Here is a 20,863-nt window from a genome sequence, read left to right as displayed (position 1 = left end):
GGACAAATGCGACTCTCATCTGCAGCTGCAATGTTATTTGTCAAAAAATAATTTTTGTATAGACTAGGCTGACACTGTCCTTCAACTCAACTGCACAGTCTGTCTACATAGTTTACGCTCACAGTCCAGACTTGTACCCAATTCAGACTCTCCCCTCTCTCCCGGAACCTGTACTCACTCACTCCCCCTCGGGGTTTAAAAGCATCAGATTGTTGTCGACTATGGCAGACTTTGCGACTGCATGTTGGCCACCCTCTCGCGAGAGCATTCAGATATGTACTTATGCCTGGGGTGAATCGGGAATGGGCAAAAATGACCAAATAGAATGACAAAATACCATAAGATCAACTATCAAAGTGAACCACAAAATATTGTATTTTGTATTTTAAATACAGAAATACATTTGTAGTAGACGCCTGAACAGCAACAACATTCTCAGTAACGATTACAGAACTGTTTTACTTGCTATGACTGTGATATGTTCTTGTTTATCTTCCTTAGTTGAATACCTACTGTAAGTCACTCTGGATAAGGGTGTCTGCTAATTGCCTAAATGTAAATGTATATCGAAATGAACCAAAATGAACTGCAAAGCACACTGGGTATTATTATTGGCCTTGTTTCTGGCCGGAACTCATTAGAATAATACTGCAAATGCTTTCTGCAAATGCATTTTCACTGAACAAAAATATAAACTCAACAAGTGTTGGTCCCTGTTTCATGAGCTGAATAAAATATCTATGTTCCATACGCACAAAAAGCTTATTTCTCTCAAATTTTGTCCACACAATTGCTTACATCCCTCCTTTACATTTGTCCTTTGCCAAGATAATCCATCCACTTGACAAGTGTGCCATATTGAGAAGCTGATTAAACAGCAACTCACTTCGTTCTGGGACAATAAGGCCACTCTAAATTGTGCAGTTTTGTCACACAACTTAATGCCACAGATGTCTCAAGTTTTGAGGGAGCGTGAATTCATATTCATCATCTTTGCTACGTCGTTTTAGAGAATTTGGCTTTACGTCCTAAGGGCCTGACAACCACAGGCCCCGTGTATGGAGTCGTGTGGGCGAGCGGTTTGCTGATGTCAACATTGTGAACCGAGTGTCCCATGGTGACGTGGGTTATTGTATGGCAGACATAAGCTACGAACAAAGAACACAATTGCATTTTATCAATGGCATTTTGAATGTACAGAGATACCGTGATGAGATCCTGAGGCCCATTGTCGTGCCATTCATCCGCCGCCATCACCTCATGTTTCAGCGTAATAATACACGGCCCCATGTCGTAAGAATCTGTACACAATTCCTGGAAGCTGAAATGCCTCAGTTCTTCCATGGCATGCATACTCACCTCACATGTCACCCATTGAGCTGTTTGGGCTGCTCTGGATCGTCTTGTGTGACAGCGTGTTCCAGTTCCTCCAATATCCAGTAACTTCACACAGCCATTGAAGAGGAGTGGGACAACATTCCCAGGCCATAATCAACAGCCTGAATAACTCAATGCGAAGGAGATGTGTCGCTCTGCATGAGCAAATGTGGTCACACCAGATACTGACTGGTTTTCAGATCCTTTTTTTAAGGTGACTGTGACCAACAGATGCATATCTGTATTCCCAGTCATGTGAAATCCATAAAGTAGGGCCTAATGAATTTATTTCTAGTGACAGATTTCCTTATTATGAACTGTAACTCAGTGCATTTTTGAAATTGTTGCATGTTGAGTTTATATTTATGTTCCGTATATATTTAGTTAATTTAGCAGATGCTCTTATCCCACCATAGTGCCATCAGCTTCTGATACCAATGCAAGGTGAAAAGGGGTGGGCAAAATTGCGAACCACAATTAAAAAATTAGCATAGAAAAGTATTTGTATTTTGAAAATACAAATTACAGTTCTGGAAGGTATCTTGTTACAAAATCCATTGGAGTGTAGTTCAGCCCAGTGTAATACAAACGAATAAATACTCAGAGTAGTTAAATACATATATCAAATCATGTACAGAAGTACTGTCCATCTCTGGGGTGAATGAGTGCACACTTCAGGGAGAAGGGGCATGTTGGAATTGAGCAAAATAAGTCCAGTTAACTGCAATGTTTTCTGTTTGGCCACAGTATGGTGCTGATGAGTTGCTTTGAATAGCTTCTGCCCCTAATAAGGTGATGATGTTCTGGTTGGGTTGACTTGCCGGAGTGTCATCATGTAGTCTTTAGTGAGTGGTTCAGTGGCTGGAGTGCAGACGAGGGGGTTAGTTGGACCGTGTGGGTTTAGTTGGCATTGTCTGATAGGACACAGACATAGACACAAGATGGTTTGTTTGTGAAAGAGATAGCTGGATAAAACAGAGTGTGGACTTGGTCTACAGAGATTAGACACACACACACACACACACACACCACACACACACACACACACAACACACACACCACCACACCACACAACACACACACACACACACACACACACACCACACACACACCCACACACACACACACACCCTCACTCACTCACTCACTATTATGTATCAATGGGGAATCTGCCTTCTCTACTGTTACCAGTAGGTGGAGTCAGTGTACCATTATATGTCTGGTGCGCTGGGCAGGGCCCTGTCTTCTCTACAGCTCTGTCATCAATTCATTGATATATCAAACCTGATATTGTTACACCTATACTCTTTATAGACTTGACAAATAATGTCACATTACCGTCATTACTATTCTTAAACATGAGTCAATGTTCGGGGGACAAAACATGGGGTGAGGTTAATTCGACCTGCCTTCCATTTTTTCACGACAGTGAATCTTTGACTGCAGATATATTAGGATGTATCTACATGAGGTGCATAATATTGTAACCCCATTACCTTCCATTTTCTCAGCCTCTCTGTCTCTATAACCTGATCAAAGGGACGTGAATGGGCAGATGTTATATTGCTACGTGATGCTTGACTAATATTTCTGATGTCCCTACAGGATATTGAGTCTTAATATAAATCTAACCAGGTCGCAGGCATGCACTTTCAATGAGACTCTCTGAAATGTAATTTTAGATCCCATTTCCTCCAATTTGAGCTGTTATTCGTTGGTCTAGCCGAGCGCCTACTTTATCCCTCAGGCACAGAGGGGATGGGCTGAGGGAGGTGTGTGTCTGTGTCTGTGTGTGTGTGTCTGTGGTGTGTGTGTTTGTGCGTGCGTCAAGTGTACGGGTGTGTGTTTGTATGTCTGTGTAGCGAGAGCGAGGGAGTGGGAGGGTGGACCTTCCTGTTAGAGAATATAATCCTGATAGGAAGCAGCAGAATTCCCGAGTGTGGATCTCGAGTCTTGTTGACAGTTCAGAACTCATTAGGAATTCTGCTCACCTCCGGGGGCTTAGAGGGCCTGGTCACAGTAACACAACACTCGCAGTAACCCTGCCTCACCCACTCCTCCTCACCCTCCCCCTCCTCACTGAAACACAGCTCTTACACTACCTCATCCCTTCTACTTCTCCATCCTCCCCCTCTTCCCAGAAAAACAACACACTGCTTCACCCCCTTCTCACCTTACCTTCCTCCCTTCCCCTCCTCTCCCCTCCCTCCTCACCATCTCTCCTCCCCCTGAATACTTGATCATGCCAAACGGTCCTCGTCAGGCCATTACACTATGCCTCTGCTCTCTATCTGTCTACCACTAATTAGCCTGTGTGCCCTCTCCATCTCCCTCTACTCCCTCCAGTTAGCTAGCCCTCGTGCCTCTCTCCTCACTCTGTCCTCAGTCTCTTTCTGTATCCCTTTGTCTAGACAGGCAGAGACAGAGCTGAGGACGAGACTGTTTGCTGTTCACCCCAGAGGTCACCCCAGAGGTCGCAGACACTGAACAGACTTCCTGTGGGCTGAGTCTGTCTCTGCATTCTGATTCCCTAAATGCATAACATCCCCTCTATTCCTGTGCACTGCACTGTGTCACTCCCCCTGAGGGATAGGATGTATGCCACTAGCCTAGACTCTTGATAGGTCAGAGGTGGGTCCACCATCTTATTGACACCTTATCCAGTCCTCTCAGATCTTTGAGGGCGTGTCAGTAAGGGAGGCGAGGTAGATGAATGGAACATCCTCTATTTTTGTTTATTAATTCAGGGGATCTCTGACAGGGTGATGCGGGTCAGAGGCGCTGCTATGGGATACAGTTTCTCTATGAGTGTGTGTCATCCTTTGATTGGCTCTGGCTGCCGTGGGCAGGGGCATACTATAGTCCGGTAGTGATATGGTTCTGGATCATCAACCAAACACACACAAACACACACACACACACACACACACACACACCAACCACACAACAAACACACACACACACACACACACCAACACACACACACAAACACACACACACACACACACACACACACACCACACACATACACACCTAAACCTTATTAGTGAGCTCTGCTCTTGGCGCTGAGGCTTTATGGCTCACTCTATGGCTGCTAGCTCTGCTGTACTTTAGTTATTGTCTTTGTGTTGAGTTACTGTGATGTGAAACAAACGACCACCCAGTATTCAGTCAGTGTCAGTGTAGAAATGCAGCAGTCTGATGAAGAGAATAGAGATGTCTCGCAGAGATGCTGTTTCTTATAATAAAGAGGTAGATAGAGATGTGTCTCTGCTCTCAACAGATAAAAAATAAAACACACACTCCTTCTAATGAGCTCCTTGGGCTTCTGACTACAAGCAGAGTGACTGCTCGTGTGTGTGTGTGTATGCGTGCGTGTATGTGTATTTCTCCTGTGTGTGTTTGTTTGTTGTAAAAAACAGCGTGTGGGTAGTAAGAGGTTCCGCAAAGGCTACACTCTGATTCAGCCTGTTGTTTCCTATCTCTGTGATCAGCTCTGAAGATGAACTTTCCCCCTGTGAAAAGTAGAATACATTAGCTACACCGTACAACTCACTTATGGAGCTACAGTACAGTGCATCTTGTTTGTGAGCTGCCAGACATTTCCCTACAGGGCCACTGTGCACGTCTCTGTTCATGTTTAAATGTCTCTGTTCATGTTTAAATGTCTCTGTTCATGTTTAAATGCTCTGTTCATGTTTAAATGTCTCTGTTCATGTTTAAAGCATGTACGTTATGAGTACAAAACATTGAGAACACCGGCTATTTCCATCACATAGACTGACCAGTGAATCCAGGTGAAAGCTATGATCCCTTATTGATGTCACTTGTTAAATCCACTTCAATCAGTGTAGATGAAGGGAGGAGACTAGTTAAAGAAGGATTTATAAGCCTTGAGACAATTGAGCCATGTATTGTGTGTGTATACCATTCAGAGGGTGAATGGGCAAGACAAATATTTACTTGCCTTGGAACAGGGTATGCAGTAGGTGCCAGGCGCACCGGGTGTGTGTCAAGAGCTGCTACGCTGCCGGGTTTTTCACGCTCAACAGTTTCCTGTGTGTATCAAGAATTGTCCACCACCCAAAGGACATCCAGCCAACTTGACACAACTGTTGGAAGCATTGGAGTCAACATGGGCGACCATCCCTGTGGAATGCTTTCGAACACCTTGTAAAGTCCATGCGCCGATGAATTGAGGCTGTTCTGAGGGCAAAAGGGGGTGCAACTCAATATTAGAAGGTGTTCCTAATGTTTTGTACACCAGTGTATATTGCATATGTATTGCCTTTGTATTCCAAGCAGCCCTGACTAAGCCAGAGGATATCTCTATTATTCTTATCATCAGTTATAGTCTTCCTGTCAGAGGCTATAGAGGATAACAGGGAGGTCAGTCACTGTGTTAAAGTATAACTCCACCCACTGTTTTGATATTTGTTTCATTCGTCCATTGTTGTCATAGTCCCAAAATGTTTTGCATGTCAGCAATCAAGTTTTCAAGATATGCACTTTCAAAATACAGAAATCACCCCCGTATGATGCATTTTGCATGATAGATGCTGCGCTTTGCATCGTATGCTGCAAAATGGATCATAAGGGGGATGAATTTAATTTCTCAGGATAAGTTCTGTCGTTCTGCCCTGAACAAGGCAGATAACCCACTGTTCCTAGGCCGTCATTTAAATAAGAATTTGTTCTTAACTGACTTGCCTAGTTAAAACCTTTTCTCAATAGGGGGTGCGGTTGGCACTTTGTAATAATTTCGTTCCCAAATTAAACTGCCTCGTACTCAATTCTGGCTGGTACAATTGCATATTATTATTACTATTGGATAGAAAACACACTCTTAGTTTCTAAAACCGTTTGAATTATATCTGTGAGTAAAACAGAACTGGAGTTAGAGCAATTTTCCTATGAGGATGTGAGAATGCTGAAATCTGCCGGCTGTTCTGAGATCCGTTTATAAATCTCCTGTCTTCTATTGGTTGAGATGCACTGCATACGCCTTCCCCTGGATGTCAGCGAATAGTGAGAATTGAAATGGTGTTGCTAGGCAGATCTGAGAGCTTATAAATGGGCTGGGAACGTGGGGTCCGTCCTTTGTTCTCTTCGCCAGGACGCAGAAAGGACCTCTGCTGTCGTTATAGAAAGCTCCCGTTATAGCCCTTAGATATATCCGGCTCTGTTTTTATTCGATATAGGTGTTAAAGACATCATAATGTTGTTATATTAAACCGAGTTATATCAGTTTATATCAGTATATTGCGATTTTCGGGTATTTATTTGTGCTGCATTCTAGGGTTTTGGGCACGTGTGGCCCACATGGCTAATGTTTACTGCTAATTCCAACGTTGAAGGCGACAATCTACAACCGAGCAACGATTCTTTTGGACAAAGGACCCCTTGCCCAAGATTCTGATGGAAGCTCATCAAATAGTAAGAAAATATATGATGTTAATTCGTTGTTCTGTTGAAAAATGTTAAACTCCTATTCCGCCATTAATCTCGGTGCGGTCTCGCTTTAACGCACGCTGTATGTCGTAGTACGTTAATTTTAAAAATCTAACACAGCGATTGCATTAAGAACTAATGTATCTTTCATTTGCTGTCCAACCTGTATTTTTTAGTCAAGTTTAGGATTAGTTACTGATTAGACTAGGTGCCTCTCCCAAGATTTCTCCCGACATATTGTTGGCAGTTTGGCTACTTTTCTCATTGTATAACCACGATTTGTGCCGCTAAATATGCACATTTTCGAACAAACTCTATATGTATTGTGTAATATGATGTTATAGGACTGTCATCTGAAGAAGTTTGAGAAGGTTAGTGAAAAAATTTATATCTTTTGCTGGTTTATTCGTTATCGCTATTGTTGGCCTGAATCAATGCTGTTGTGGTTGGCTATTGTAGTAAGCTAATATAATGCTATATTTGTTTTTCGCTGTAAAAACACTTAAAAAATCTGAAATATCGGCTGGATTCACGAGATCTTGTCTTTCATTTGCTGTACGCTGTGTATTTTTCAGAAATGTTTTATGATGAGTATTTAGGTAATACAATGGTCTCTGTAGTTATCTAGTTGCTTTGGTGAGAGTTGTGATGGTGGCTGCAAGGGTAAACTATGATTTATACCTGAAATATGCACATTTTTCTAACAAAACATATGCTATACAATAAATATGTTATCAGACTGTCATTTGATTAAGTTGTTTCTTGGTTAGTGGCTATTTTATACTTTATTTGGTCGAAATTGTGATAGCTACCTATGCAGGAAAAAAATGGTGGAAAAAAAAAGTTGTGTCTTTTGCTATCGTGGTTAGCTAATAGATTTACATATTGTGTCTTCCCTGTAAAACATTTTAAAAATCAGAAATGATGGCTGGATTCACAAGATGTGTATCTTTCATCTGGTGTCTTGGACTTGTGATTTAATGATATTTAGATGCTAGTATTACTTGTGACGCTATGCTAGGCTATGCTAGTCAGCTTTTTTACTGATGGGGGTGCTCCCGGATCCGGGATTGTGATGAAGTAGAAGTTAATTTTTTTTTTTTTTTAAAGACCCAGATGCAGACAGCTAGAGTCACAGATGTTTATTTACCCAACAGGGGGCAGGCAAAAGACAGGTCAAAGGCAGGCAGTGGTCCGTAATCCAGGGCAGAGTCAATAAGGTACAGAAAGCAGGCAGGCTCGGGGCCAGGACAGGCAGAGGTTTATACACTGGTCAGAGTCAGGCAGGTACAGAACGGCAGGCAGACTCGGGTCAGGGTAGGCAGAATGGTCAGAACCGGGGTTCTAGGAAACAGAATTTGGGAACAGGAGATGGAAAACACGCTGGTAAGACCTGACAAGACAAGATGAACTGGCAACAGACAAACAGAGAACACAGTTATAAGTACACAGGGGATAATTGGTAAGATGGGCGACACCTGAGGGGGGTGGAGACAACACAAAGACAGGTGAAACAGATCAGGGTGTGACACATTTCTGTATTTTGAAAGTTATATATCTTGAAAACTTTGTGACTGTGTCACTGTGGACTCATTTAAACAATGCTTTTGTGTGGAACTTTCCTTAAGGACATCATGACCAACTGGCTAACTGATGGTTGGGGGTGGGTAGGAGGATTATTAGTGTACTAGGTATTGAGTTACACCTTCACTGGGAATGGGATGTGATCTCCCATTAGTCATCAAACGATCCATCGCTGTAGAGGCACTTGAGAGAAAGACAGACAAACTGAGCAGCTGGCGAGATGAATAGTGTATTTATTTGCCAGGCACTATGTACAACTAATATTGCACCAGATTGAGCTACACAGCCAATTTCCATATTCAGTCAACATGTTATTTACTTTGAGTAATGATACATTATATGGCATCAAGGGTTCATAAATTGCACCTTTGAAAGTGAACTACATATGATCTGCTTTGAATCATAGCTTACATGCTATTGAATGTTATTGAATGAATGTACTGCAGGATTGCATCAAGAGCTGTCGAGAAACAGAAGTAGTAGGATGGAGCTCATTACTATGGAGAACACATCATATCTGACATCTCAGCACACTAGAGACTGGAGCATAGAGAGAGAGAAGATAGAGAAAGAGAGGGAGCGAGAGAGAGAGAAAGAGAGGGAGAGAGAGAGCGGGAGAGAGAGAGAGGGGGAGAGAGAGAGAGAAAGGGAGAGGGAGAGAGAGATAGAGAGAGGGAGAGGAGAGAGAGAGAGAGAGAGAGAGAGAGAGAGCAGGAGAGTTTCATTACATCTATGAAAATGGAACAGTCGGCTGAGCTGACAGCCCGAGGTGCTCCTTCCCGTCACTGTTCTCCGTTCAGGTGGAAGAGATGATACAGTAACCAGGGTTGTATTCATTAGGCGTCAAACAGACTGAAACAGTGAGTAACTACCAGGACTTGTCCAATAAGAAATCCTTGTATTTGATATGTTTGCTGTGTGCGCCTTAATGAATACAGCAGGTAATAACACGTTAAACAGCAGTAATAGAGTAACCAGCCATAAGAGGCTGAGGTTTTCTTCATCTGATATTGAAGTTGTAGCGTGCCAGCCTGTTACGGGGAAGTAGGTAGAGCTGCAGAGAGTTGCAGCCTCGGTGGTGTAACCATCTATTCTATAAACCCCCACTTGTCTGTTTATGCAAACTGAACTCCTGCTTCTGAGACCCCGCATCACACACACAAACACATGGACGCATCACGCACACACGAATGCACAGACACACACACACGCACGCGCGCATGCACACACACACACACACCCTGCTGTGTTTTAAGCTCTTTCCAGCGAGGTACCAGGGGAGTGTAAGGCCAAGTGTCAGCCATTAGATCCAATCCACCATCAGACAAGCATCAGATGTCTGTCTGTCAAAGAGGAGAAAAGGACCATGAAGGACATCAGCTGGTTACAGGGATGAAATGGTAAAACAGAAGATAAAACAGAATGTCTCTCCTCTGACACTGTCCTGCTTTCTCTCCTCTCTCTGAATGCAGCAAATGACCACAGCAATGTTCAACATAAAATAATCAAAATTGGATGAAAGCCATTAATAACAATAAATGAGATGAATATAATGCATGCATATGTTGTGTGTGTGCCTGCGTTCGTATGTGTGTGTGTGTGTGTCTGTGTGTGTATAATCTGTGTATCAGCAGCGCTGTGAGTCTGCAGTGTTCAGTGTTCTGAGGAGAGAGTGTGAGAGATGTTTCTTTAATCCAGTGCTGCAGCCTCTGGCCTACTCTTTCTCCTCTCCTCGGTCTCATCCATAACCATCTATCAGGCCTGGTTCAAACAGCCCCAGCCTTTAAGACCCGAAAAGACACAAAGCTCTCACACCCTTTCTCAACCACAACCACTAAATTATTCAGAAGTGTATTCCAATATTGGCACTTACTCAATGATTCTTGTCAACATCCATTCTAACAAAGAGAGTAAACTGTAGATGTGGCACAGCTGTAGAATCTACTGGCCTTGCCCCAGCCCTGCAGCCCCAGTCCCATCCTGCAGGCTGGCTGGGAGTGTGTGTTTGTCTATAATCAGCGGTGCCGTTCTAATGACTGGATTGCCATGCAGCTCAGACCCGAGCACACAGAACAGGCTGGGAGGGACACACAGACATCAACACACCACACACACAACACACACACACACACACACACACACACACAAACACACACACACACACACACACACACACACACACACACACCACACCACACACACACACACACACACACAGAGAGAAGGCACAGGATACCGTGACAGCTTTGAGGTTGATATGGTGAGCAGGGGTGCTGGGTAATTTCACCCTGTGTGTTTTGTGTTGTTGTATGGGTAGGTGTTTATGAATATGTGTGTGCGTGGTTGCGTGTGCTGGATTGTGTTGTGGGTGTGTGTGGGGTTACTGGCCGAGGTGTCCACACACTGTTCTATTTTGATTAGCATAATCCTGGCTTTGATTTCACAGGGTGCTTGGTCCCACAGGTGACAGAGTTAGGAAAATATTCCTCCATGTTAAAGACAGTACATCTACACTATAACGCGATTAAACAGAGCAGAACTAACAAAACATAGCCACAATAACAGAAACAGGATGAAAAGAAGAAACAATATTCATATTTTATGGCTAAAACGTCCAGGTGGCAGCACTTTGGCAAAGAACACATCTGAATACATTAAGTCATCCAAGTCATCCATTTCCCTGTGCAGTCTGGTTAGAGAAGGTGACAGTGGGTCTCTCTAAAATGGCTGCCGAGGTTTGACCCAGTGACACACTTCTCCCTCCATCTGTCTCTGAGACCCAGAGGAGGACTGAACCAGAGCTGCAGTCTCCCCCAAACACCCCACAAGCAGGGGCCCGTACATAACAGTGTGTGTGTGTGTGCGCGTGCGTGCGTGCGTGCGTGTGGATACATCCTCTGCCGGTTTAATGTTTGCCCACTCTGCCAGAGCTCTTTGTGAACAATTGTTAGTACACACACTCTCTAAAAAATGCGGGGTTGTTTGGTTGACCCAACTGCTGGGTTGCAGGCGTTGGGTCACTTAATTGGTTTGTTTTCTTTAAAAACTGCTGGATTATTGATGCTGGGTGCTAGGTTATTGGTGCTTGAGCTATGACCCAGCAGGTCAGATCAGAAGTGTGTTTTAGTAGGGGCGTGGCTTTAGGTGTAGTTTAGTAGGGCGTGGCTTTAAGATAGTTATTTTTAGCCATCCGTGAGAGTAAATGTAATCCAGGTCACTGTTGTTTTCAAAGTTACTTCAAATTAAGCTTGAAAATAAAAAAATGTGTAGGTTAATTAATAACACTTACAGAGCTGTCTGAGTTCCTACAAGCCTATGTAATCCCCCTGTTGGGATACAAGAAGGTGGTATAACTTATTATTAAAGTCATTAATCATCTTAATATTAAGAATGTGTTAAAACAATTATTATTGAACATTGATTTTACAGTATGTCAACTTAACATGACGAACAGGAGTGACATTTACTCTCACGGATGGCTAATAAGATTTAGCGGAAACCACGCTCTAATAAGCCACGCCTCCTGAGCATGACCTAAAGATTACTTTAAAAAAAAAAACAGATGCTAGGTCAACCCAGCATGAGAGTTAAATGTAACCATATTTGGGTATTCACGCAATTATAACCAGGTGTTTTCTGTCCCCTATTTAAAGGTGTAATATGCAGGAATAGTTCCACCATTTCCTGGTTGCTAAAATTGTGATAGTTTGCCTAATTTCAGTTTATGTGACAAAAAAGCATATGTATAGTGTAGAAAATCATGTACCATCTTAAACCCCTGTGGAATATGTTTTCAATAATCAAAAATATAGTATTTTCAGCTATTTGAAACTGGTGTAAAATGCAGCATCAACAACTCACCTTAAAGAAAACAATACGTGTTTTGTAACCCAGCATTTCTTAGAGTGTGATAGAAAGCATAAACAAATCATATAATATTAATAAAAAAACAACTTAACTTTATTGAAAGAATGAGGTTAGGGAAATACATTGTGTCATTCAAACCTGTAAAAAAAAGTGCAGGTTATCACCATCATCGCAATAACTGTCACACCCTGGCCTTAGTTATCTTTGTTTTCATTATTATTTTAGTTAGGTCAGGGTGTGACTGGTGAAGTATGTGTTTTTGTATTGTCTAGGGTGTTGTTTGGTTTAGGGGTTAGTAGAGTAGATGGTTTAGTGTTCATTGTAGGTGTCTAGGAAAGTCTATGGTTGCCTGAATTGGTTCTCAATTAAGACAGCTGGTTATTGTTGTCTCTGATTGGGAGCCATATTTAAGGCAGCCATAGCTTTGTACTTTGTGGGTAATTGTCTATGTGTAGTGTTTGTGTCAGCACTATTTATATGTATAGCTTCACGGTCGTCATTTTGTTAGTTTTTGTATAGTTGTTCGTTTCTTGTTTTTTCTCTCTTCTATAATAAAAGAAGATGTATTTTGCACACGCTGCGCCTTGGTCCTCTCTCTCTTGTCAAGACGATCGTGACAATAACATTATATACAATATTCAGCTGAGGGATATGTCATCAAATGTATCTGGAACTACATAATATGATCAGAATAAGGCATATAATAACAACAATTGTCTTATAAAACTTACATTTTATCTGTACATCCATTACACTAGGCCTATAGCCTATCACGTGAAGAGTCAGAACGGGAACAATTTTAAAGGCCATCATTATTTACAGTCTTCAGAGGGGTTGATAGCCATTTGATTAGATGTTCAGGAGTCTTATGTCTGGGGGGGCTGGTGTCCTTGACAATTTTTAGGGCCTTCCTCTGACACCGCCTGGTAAAGAGGTCCTGGATGGCAGGCAGCTTAGCCCCAGTGATGTACTGGGCCATACGCACTACCCTCTGTAGCTCCTTGCGGTCGGAGGCGAGCAGTTGCCGCAGTGATGCCCAGTCAGGATGCTCTCGATGTTGCAGCTGTTGAACATTTTGAGGATCTGAGGACCCATGCCAAATCTTTTTAGTTTCCTGAGGGGGAATGGGCTTTGTCGTCCCCTCTCACGACTGTTGGTGTGTTTGGACCATTCTAGTTTGTTGTTGATGTGGACACCAAGGAACTTGAAGCTCTCAACCTGCTCCACTACAGCCCCATCGATAAGAATGGGGGTGTGCTCTGTCCTCCTTTTCCTGTAGTCCACAATCATCTCCTTTGTCTTGATTACATTGAGGGATAGGTTGTTCTTCTGGCACCACACTGCCAGGTCTCTGACCTCCTCCCTATACGCTGTCTCGTCGTTGTCATGATCAGGCCTACCACTGTTGTGTCGTCTGCATACTTAATGATGGTGCTGGAGTCATGTTTGAGTCCAAGGATCCTTAGCTTAGTGATGTGCTTTGAGGGCACTATGGTGTTAACGCTGAGCTGTAGTTAATGAGTAGCATTCCACATAGGTGTTCCTTTTGTCCAGGTGGGAAAGGGCAGTGTGGAGTGCAATAGAGTGCATCATCTGTGGATCTGTTTGAGCGGTATGCAAATTGGAGTGGGTCTAGGGTTTCTGGGATATGGTGTTAATGTGAGCCATTACCAGCCTTTCAAAGCACTTCATGGCTACGGACGTGAGTGCTACGGGTCTGTAGTCATTTATGCAGGTTACCTTAGTGTTCTTGGGCACAGGACTATGGTGGTCTGCTTGAACATGTTGGTATTACAGACTCAATCAGGGACATGGTGAAATGTCAGTGAAGACACCTGCCAGTTGGTCAGCACATGCCCGGAGCACCCGTCCTGGTAATCCGTCTGGCCCAGGGGCCTTGTGAATGTTGACCTGTGTAAAGGTCTTACTCACGTCGGCTATGGAGAGCATGATCACACAGCTGTCCAGAACAGCTGATGCTTTCATGCATGTCTCAGTATTGCTTGCCTCAAAGCGGGCATAGAAGTGATTTAGCTCACCTGGTAGGCTCGTGTCACTGGGCAGCTCGCGGCTGTGCTTCCCTTTGTATTCTGTAATAGTTTGCAAGCCCTCCCACATTCGACGAGCGTTGGAGCCGGTGCAGTACGATTCAATCTTAGTCCTGTATTGACACTTTGTCTGTTTGATGGGTCGTCTGAGGGCGTAGCGGGATTTCTTCTAAGCGTCTGGGTTAGAGTCCTGCTCCTTGAAGGCGGCAGCTCTACCCTTCAGCTCAGTGCGGATGTTGCTTGCAATCCATGGTTTCTGGTTGGGGTATGTACGTACAGTCACTGTGGGGATGACATCATTGAATCGCTTATTGATGAAGCCAGTGACTGATGTGGTGTACTCCTTAATGCCATCGGAGGAATCATGGAACATTTTCCAGTCTCTGCTCGTAAAACAGTCCTGTAGCTTAGCATCTGCGTCATCTGACCACTTCTTTATTGACCGAGTCACTGGTGCTTCCTGCTTTAGTTTTAGCTTGTAAGCAGGAATCAGGAGGATGGAATTATGGTCAGATTTGCCAAATGGGGGGCGAGGGAGAGCTTTTTATGTGTCTCTGTGTGTGGAGTAAAAGTGGTATTTTTTCCCCTCTGGTTGCACATTTAACATGCTGATAGAAATGAGGTAAGACTGATTTCAGTTTTCCTTCATTAAAGTCCCCGGCCACTAGGAGTGCCGCCTCTGGGTGGGCATTTTCCTGTTTGCTTATTTCCTTCTCCCACTGACTGAATGCGGTCTTAGTGCCAGCATCCGTCTGTGGTGGCAAATAAAGAGCCACGAAAAGTATAGATGAAAACTGATTCTCTGTCAGTATATGTCTTGTGTGTGTGTGTTAGTGTGTGTCCTGTAACCCTGGCTTATCATATTGTGCTCACCTGGGCTGTGAGGTTGTGTCCTGTGAGTGTGTGATTGTTCTTCAGTCTTTGCAGTCCCTGCGTGTCCTTCTACAGTGTCCTCCTCACAAAGGTCTGAGAGCCGATAGTCCACCACACTGTCCTACAGAGAGAGAAAGAGAGAGGGAGAGCGAGAGCAAGAGCTAGAGTATTTAATAAGCATAGACCTAATATATATATACAGGCCTGATAGTACATAATAATAAAAGCTATTGGAAAATCTGCCAATGCCTTCGTGGTCCTCTTCCTCAACATCCTCATCTGCTATGAGCCTGACCTCAACAGAGCTGTCAGCTTCCTCCTCTGTAGGGACTAGCGTGCCCACCTTCGTCTCCATCCATCTTTACCTATACAAAATATATAACTTCATACTGTAATTAGTTGCCTTCTTTCATAAATTCACAAGACATACTATAAAAAAAAATGTAGTAACTAAAGGACTTTAAACGAACTGGAATGACATTATCTGACTTACAGCATACACTTTGACACCTTGCTTGTGTCAAGATAGGCTCATCCATTACATGGATGTGTGGTGGATGACCATGGTGCATGAGCCATCAGCTGATCAGTGACAGTCATAGTGGACCAAACACAAAATATGCCATCCTATCTAGCTAAATTAGGATTTAGTCATTTTTGTAATCTAGCTGGCTAAATACCTTAGTACAGTAACAGTACAATATTAGAAATATACAGTACCAGTCAAACGTTTGGACACACCTACTCATTCAAGGGTTTTTCTTTATTTGTACTATTTTCTACATTGTAGAATAATAGTGAAGACATCAAAACTATGAAATAACACATATGGAATCATGTAGCAACCAAAAAAGTGTTTAACAAATCAAAATATATTTTATATTTGAGATTCTTCAAACAGCCACCCTTTGCCTTGATGACAGCTTTGCACACTCTTGGCATTCTCTCAACCAGCTTCATGAGGAACTCTTTCCAACAGTCTTGAAGGATTTGTTGGCTACTTTTCCTTCACTCTGTGGTCCAACTCATTCCAAACCATCTCAATAGTGTTGAGGTTGGGTGATTGTGGAGGCCAGGTCATCTGATGCAGCATTACATCACTCTCCTTCTTGGTCAAATAGCCCTTACACAGCCTGGAGGTGTGTTTGGGGTCATTGTCCTGTTGAAAACAAATGATAGTCCCACTAATTGCAAACCAGATGGGATGGCCTATTGCTGCAGAATGCTGTGGTAGTCATGCTGGTTAAGTGTGCCTTGAATTCTAAATAAATCACAGACAGTGTCACCAGCAAAGCACCCCCGCACCATCACACCTCCTCCTCCATGCTTCACGGTGGGAACCCCACATGCGGAGATCATCCGTTCACCTACTCTGCTTCTCACAAAGACACGGCGGTTGGAACCACAACTCTCAAATTTGTACTCATCAGACCAAAGGACAGATTTCTACTGGTCCATTGCTTGTGTTTCTTGCCTAAGCAAGCCTCTTCTTCTTATTGGTGTCCTTTAGTAGTGGTTTCTTTGTAGAAATTCGAGAATGAAGGCCTGATTCACGCAGTCTCCTTTGAACAGTTGATGTTGAGATGTGTCTGTTACATCATAGTGCTTGATGGTTTTTGCGACAGCACTTGAAGAAACTTTCAAAGTTCTTGAAATGTTCCGCATTGACTTACCTTTATGTCTTAAAGTAATGATGAACTGTCGTTTCTCTTTGCTTATTTGAGCTGTTCTTGCCATAATATGGACTTAGTCTTTTACCAAATAGGACTGTCGTCTGTATACCACCCCTACCTTGTCACAACACAACTGATTGGCTCAAACACATTAAAAAGGAAAGAAATTCCACAAATTAACTTTTAACAAGGCACCCCAGCTAATTGAAATACATTCCAGGTGACTACCTCATGAAGCTGGTTGAGAGAATGCCAAGAGTGTGCAAAGCTGTCATCAAGGCAAAGGGTGGCTACGTCGAAGAATCTCAAATATAAAATATATTTAGATTTGTTTAACATTTGGTTACTAAATGAATCCATGTGTGTTATTTCATATATCTGAATATATGTATATCTGCCAGCAGTATTATTCAGAGATTAGAACACTCCGGCTGGAAAGGGTTAACCAGTGCTGGGTTACCAAATAGGGTTGTTTTTAGCCCATCATTTTTGAGTGCATGCATGTGTATATACACACTCACACGCACACACACACACACGCAAGCGCTCAAACACACACTCACACTTGTGCCTGTCCCAGCAGCACCCAGGCTGGTCTAACTCTCACTGTCAGCCTGCATTAGACACTTACATTTAAAAAAAAACATTCTCTCTCTCTCTCTCTCATTAGTAAATAAGAAGGTAGAAATCGTCTCTGCAATAACGATACATTTCTGAGCAGACCCAGAAGTGAGAAATAAAGTTTAAGCTACAACACCCGCAAGTATTTTGGAAAACGACGCCTGATAGACACAGGTCAATTGTAGCCTACTGCACATTGTAGAGTTGAGTACTGCAAGGAAGGGAAGGATGAAGGAGGGAAGGAAGGAATCAAGGAAGGAAGCAGGGATGCAAGGATGGAATGAAGGAAGGAAGGATGAAAGGAAGGAAGGACACGCTGATGTCACGATCGTCTTGACTTTGAAGAGAGGACCAAAACGCAGCGTGTGAGAAATACATTCTCTTTTTTATTAGAGAAGAGCAACGAATGAAACAAAACAACAAACTGACGACCGTGAAGCTATATAAACAAAATGGTGCTGACACTGACCACTACACACTGACATAGACAATTACCCACAACCAGCTAAAGCCTATGGCTGCCTTAAATATGGCTCCCAATCAGAGACAACAATAACCAGCTGTCTCTAATTGAGAACCAATTCAGGCAACCATAGACTTTCCTAGACACCTACACTGAACACTAAACCATCTACTCTACTTAACCCCCTAAACCAAACAACACCCTAGACAATACAAAAACACATACTTCACCATGTCACACCCTAACCTAACTAAAATAATAATGAAAACAAAGATAACTAAGGCCAGGGTGTGACATAACCCCCCCCTTAAGGTGCGAACTCCGGGCGCACCAGCATAAAGTCTAGGGGAGGGTCTGGGTGGGCGTCTGACCACGGTGGTGGCTCAGGCTCTGGGCGAGGTCCCCACCCCACCATAGTCAATCCCAGCTTACGTCTCCCCCTTAGAATGACCACCCTCATTTTACACCCACTTAATTTAAATGGTAACCTTAAGATAAGGGGCAGCACCGGGACAAGGGGCAGCACCGGGATAAGGTAGCTCAGGACAGAGAGATAGCTCAGGACAGAGAGGTAGCTCAGGATAGAGGGGCAACTCCGGACTGAAGGGCAGCTCCGGACAGAGAGACAGCTCTGGACAGAGAGACAGCTCTGGACTGAGGGGCAGTTCTGGATAAATGGCAGCTCTGGGCTGAGGGGCAGCTCATGACTGGCTGACGGCTCTGGACGCTCATGGCTAGCTGACGGCTCTGGACGCTCATGGCTGGCTGACGGCTCTGGACGCTCATGGCTGGCTGACGGCTCTGGACGCTCATGGCTGGCTGACGGCTCTGGACGCTCATGGCTGGCTGACGGCTCTGGACGCTCATGGCTGGCTGACGGCTCTGGACGCTCATGGCTGGCTGACGGCTCTGGACGCTCATGGCTGGCTGACGGCTCTGGCCGGGCTCTGGCTGGTCATGGCTCGCTGACGGCTCTGGCTGGTCATGGCTCGCTGACGGCTCTGGCTGGTCATGGCTCGCTGACGGCTCTGGCTGGTCATGGCTCGCTGACGGCTCTGGCTGATCCTGTCTGGCTGACGGCTCTGGCTGATCCTGTCTGGCGGAAGGCTCTGGCTGATCCTGTCTGGCGGAAGGCTCTGGCTGATCCTGTCTGGCGGAAGGCTCTGGCTGATCCTGTCTGGCGGAAGGCTCTGGCTGATCCTGTCTGGCGGAAGGCTCTGGCTGCTCCTGTCTGGCGGAAGGCTCTGGCTGCTCCTGTCTGGCGGAAGGCTCTAGCGGCTCCTGTCTGGCGGAAGGCTCTAGCGGCTCCTGTCTGGCGGAAGGCTCTAGCGGCTCCTGTCTGGCGGACGGCTCTGTAGGCTCATGGCAGACGGGCGGCTTTGCAGGCTCATGGCAGACGGGCGGCTTTGAAGGCTCAGTACCGACGGGCGGCTTTGAAGACTCAATACAGACGGGCAGTTCATGCGGCGCTTGGCAGACGGACAGTTCAGACGGCGTTGGGCAGACGGACAGTTCAGGCGCCGTTGGGCAGACGGACAGTTCAGGCGCCGCTGGGCAGACGGCAGACTCTGGCCAGCTGAGGCGCACTGTAGGCCTGGTGCGTGGTGCCGGAACTGGAGGTACCGGGCTAAGGACACGCACCTTCAGGCTAGTGCGGGGAACAGGAACAGGGCACACTGAGTTCTCGAAGCGCACTATAGGACTAGTGCGTGGTACCGGGACTGGTGGTACCGGGCTGAGGGCACGCACCTCAGGACGAGTGCGGGGAGAAAGATCAGTGCATACAGGGCTCTGGAGACGCACATGAGGCTTGGTGCGTGGTGCCGGAACTGGTGGTACCGGACTGGAGACACGCACCTCAAGGCTAGTGCGGGGAGCAGGAACAGGGCACACTGGACTCTCAAGGCGTACTATAGGCCTGGTGCGTGGTACCGGCACTGGTGGTACCGGGCTGAGGGCACGCACATCAGGGCGAGTACGGGGAGAAGGAACAGTACGTACAGGGCTCTGGAGACGCACATGAGGCTTGGTGCGTGGTGCCGGGACTGGAGGCACTGGGCTGGAGACACGCACCTCAAGGCTAGTGCGGGGAGCAGGAACAGGGCACACTGAGTTCTCGATGCGCACTATAGGCCTGGTGCGTGGTACCGACACTGGTGGTACCGGGCTGAGGGCACGCACCCCAGGGCTAGTGCGAGGAGCAGTAACAGGACGCACAGGACTCTGGAGACGCACAGGAGGCTTTGTGCGTGCTTTAGGCACTGTCTTAACCAGACGGCTAGCACGCACCTCAGGACGAGTATGGAGAGCTGTTCCCGGTGACATTAAATCACCAACACGTTCATTCGGACGGATGCTGTGCCTCATGCACCAAACCAATACATCCCTCATAACTCTCTCCTCCAATTTCTCCATTAACTCCTTTACTGTCTCTGCGTCACTCTCCTCCAAATCCGCCCTCACCGGCTCCTTACGGTAAACATGAGGAGTTGGCTCACGTCTCCCGACTGACCCAACTAAACTACCCGAGAGCCCCCCGCCAAGAAATGTTTGGGTTTGACTTACGGGCTTCCAGCCTTGTTTCCGTGCTGCCTCCTCATATCTCCGCCTCTCTGCTTTCGCTGCCTCCAGCTCAGCTTTGGGGCGGTTATATTCTCCTGGTACTTCGCGGTCCAGAATTTCCTCCCAATTCCAATAGTCCTGTGTAGGTGGGTCCTGTTGTTGTTTCACACGCTGCTTGATCCGATTCTGGTGGGTAATTCTGTCACGATCGTCTTGACTTTGAAGAGAGGACCAAAACGCAGCGTGTGAGAAATACATTCTCTTTTTATTAGAGAAGAGCAACGAATGAAACAAAACAACAAACTGACGACCGTGAAGCTATATAAACAAAATGGTGCTGACAC

Source organism: Salvelinus namaycush, chromosome 38 (genome assembly GCF_016432855.1).
Source record: "Salvelinus namaycush isolate Seneca chromosome 38, SaNama_1.0, whole genome shotgun sequence".
NCBI lineage: Eukaryota > Metazoa > Chordata > Actinopteri > Salmoniformes > Salmonidae > Salvelinus > Salvelinus namaycush.
Note: the sequence above shows the minus strand (reverse complement) of the source record.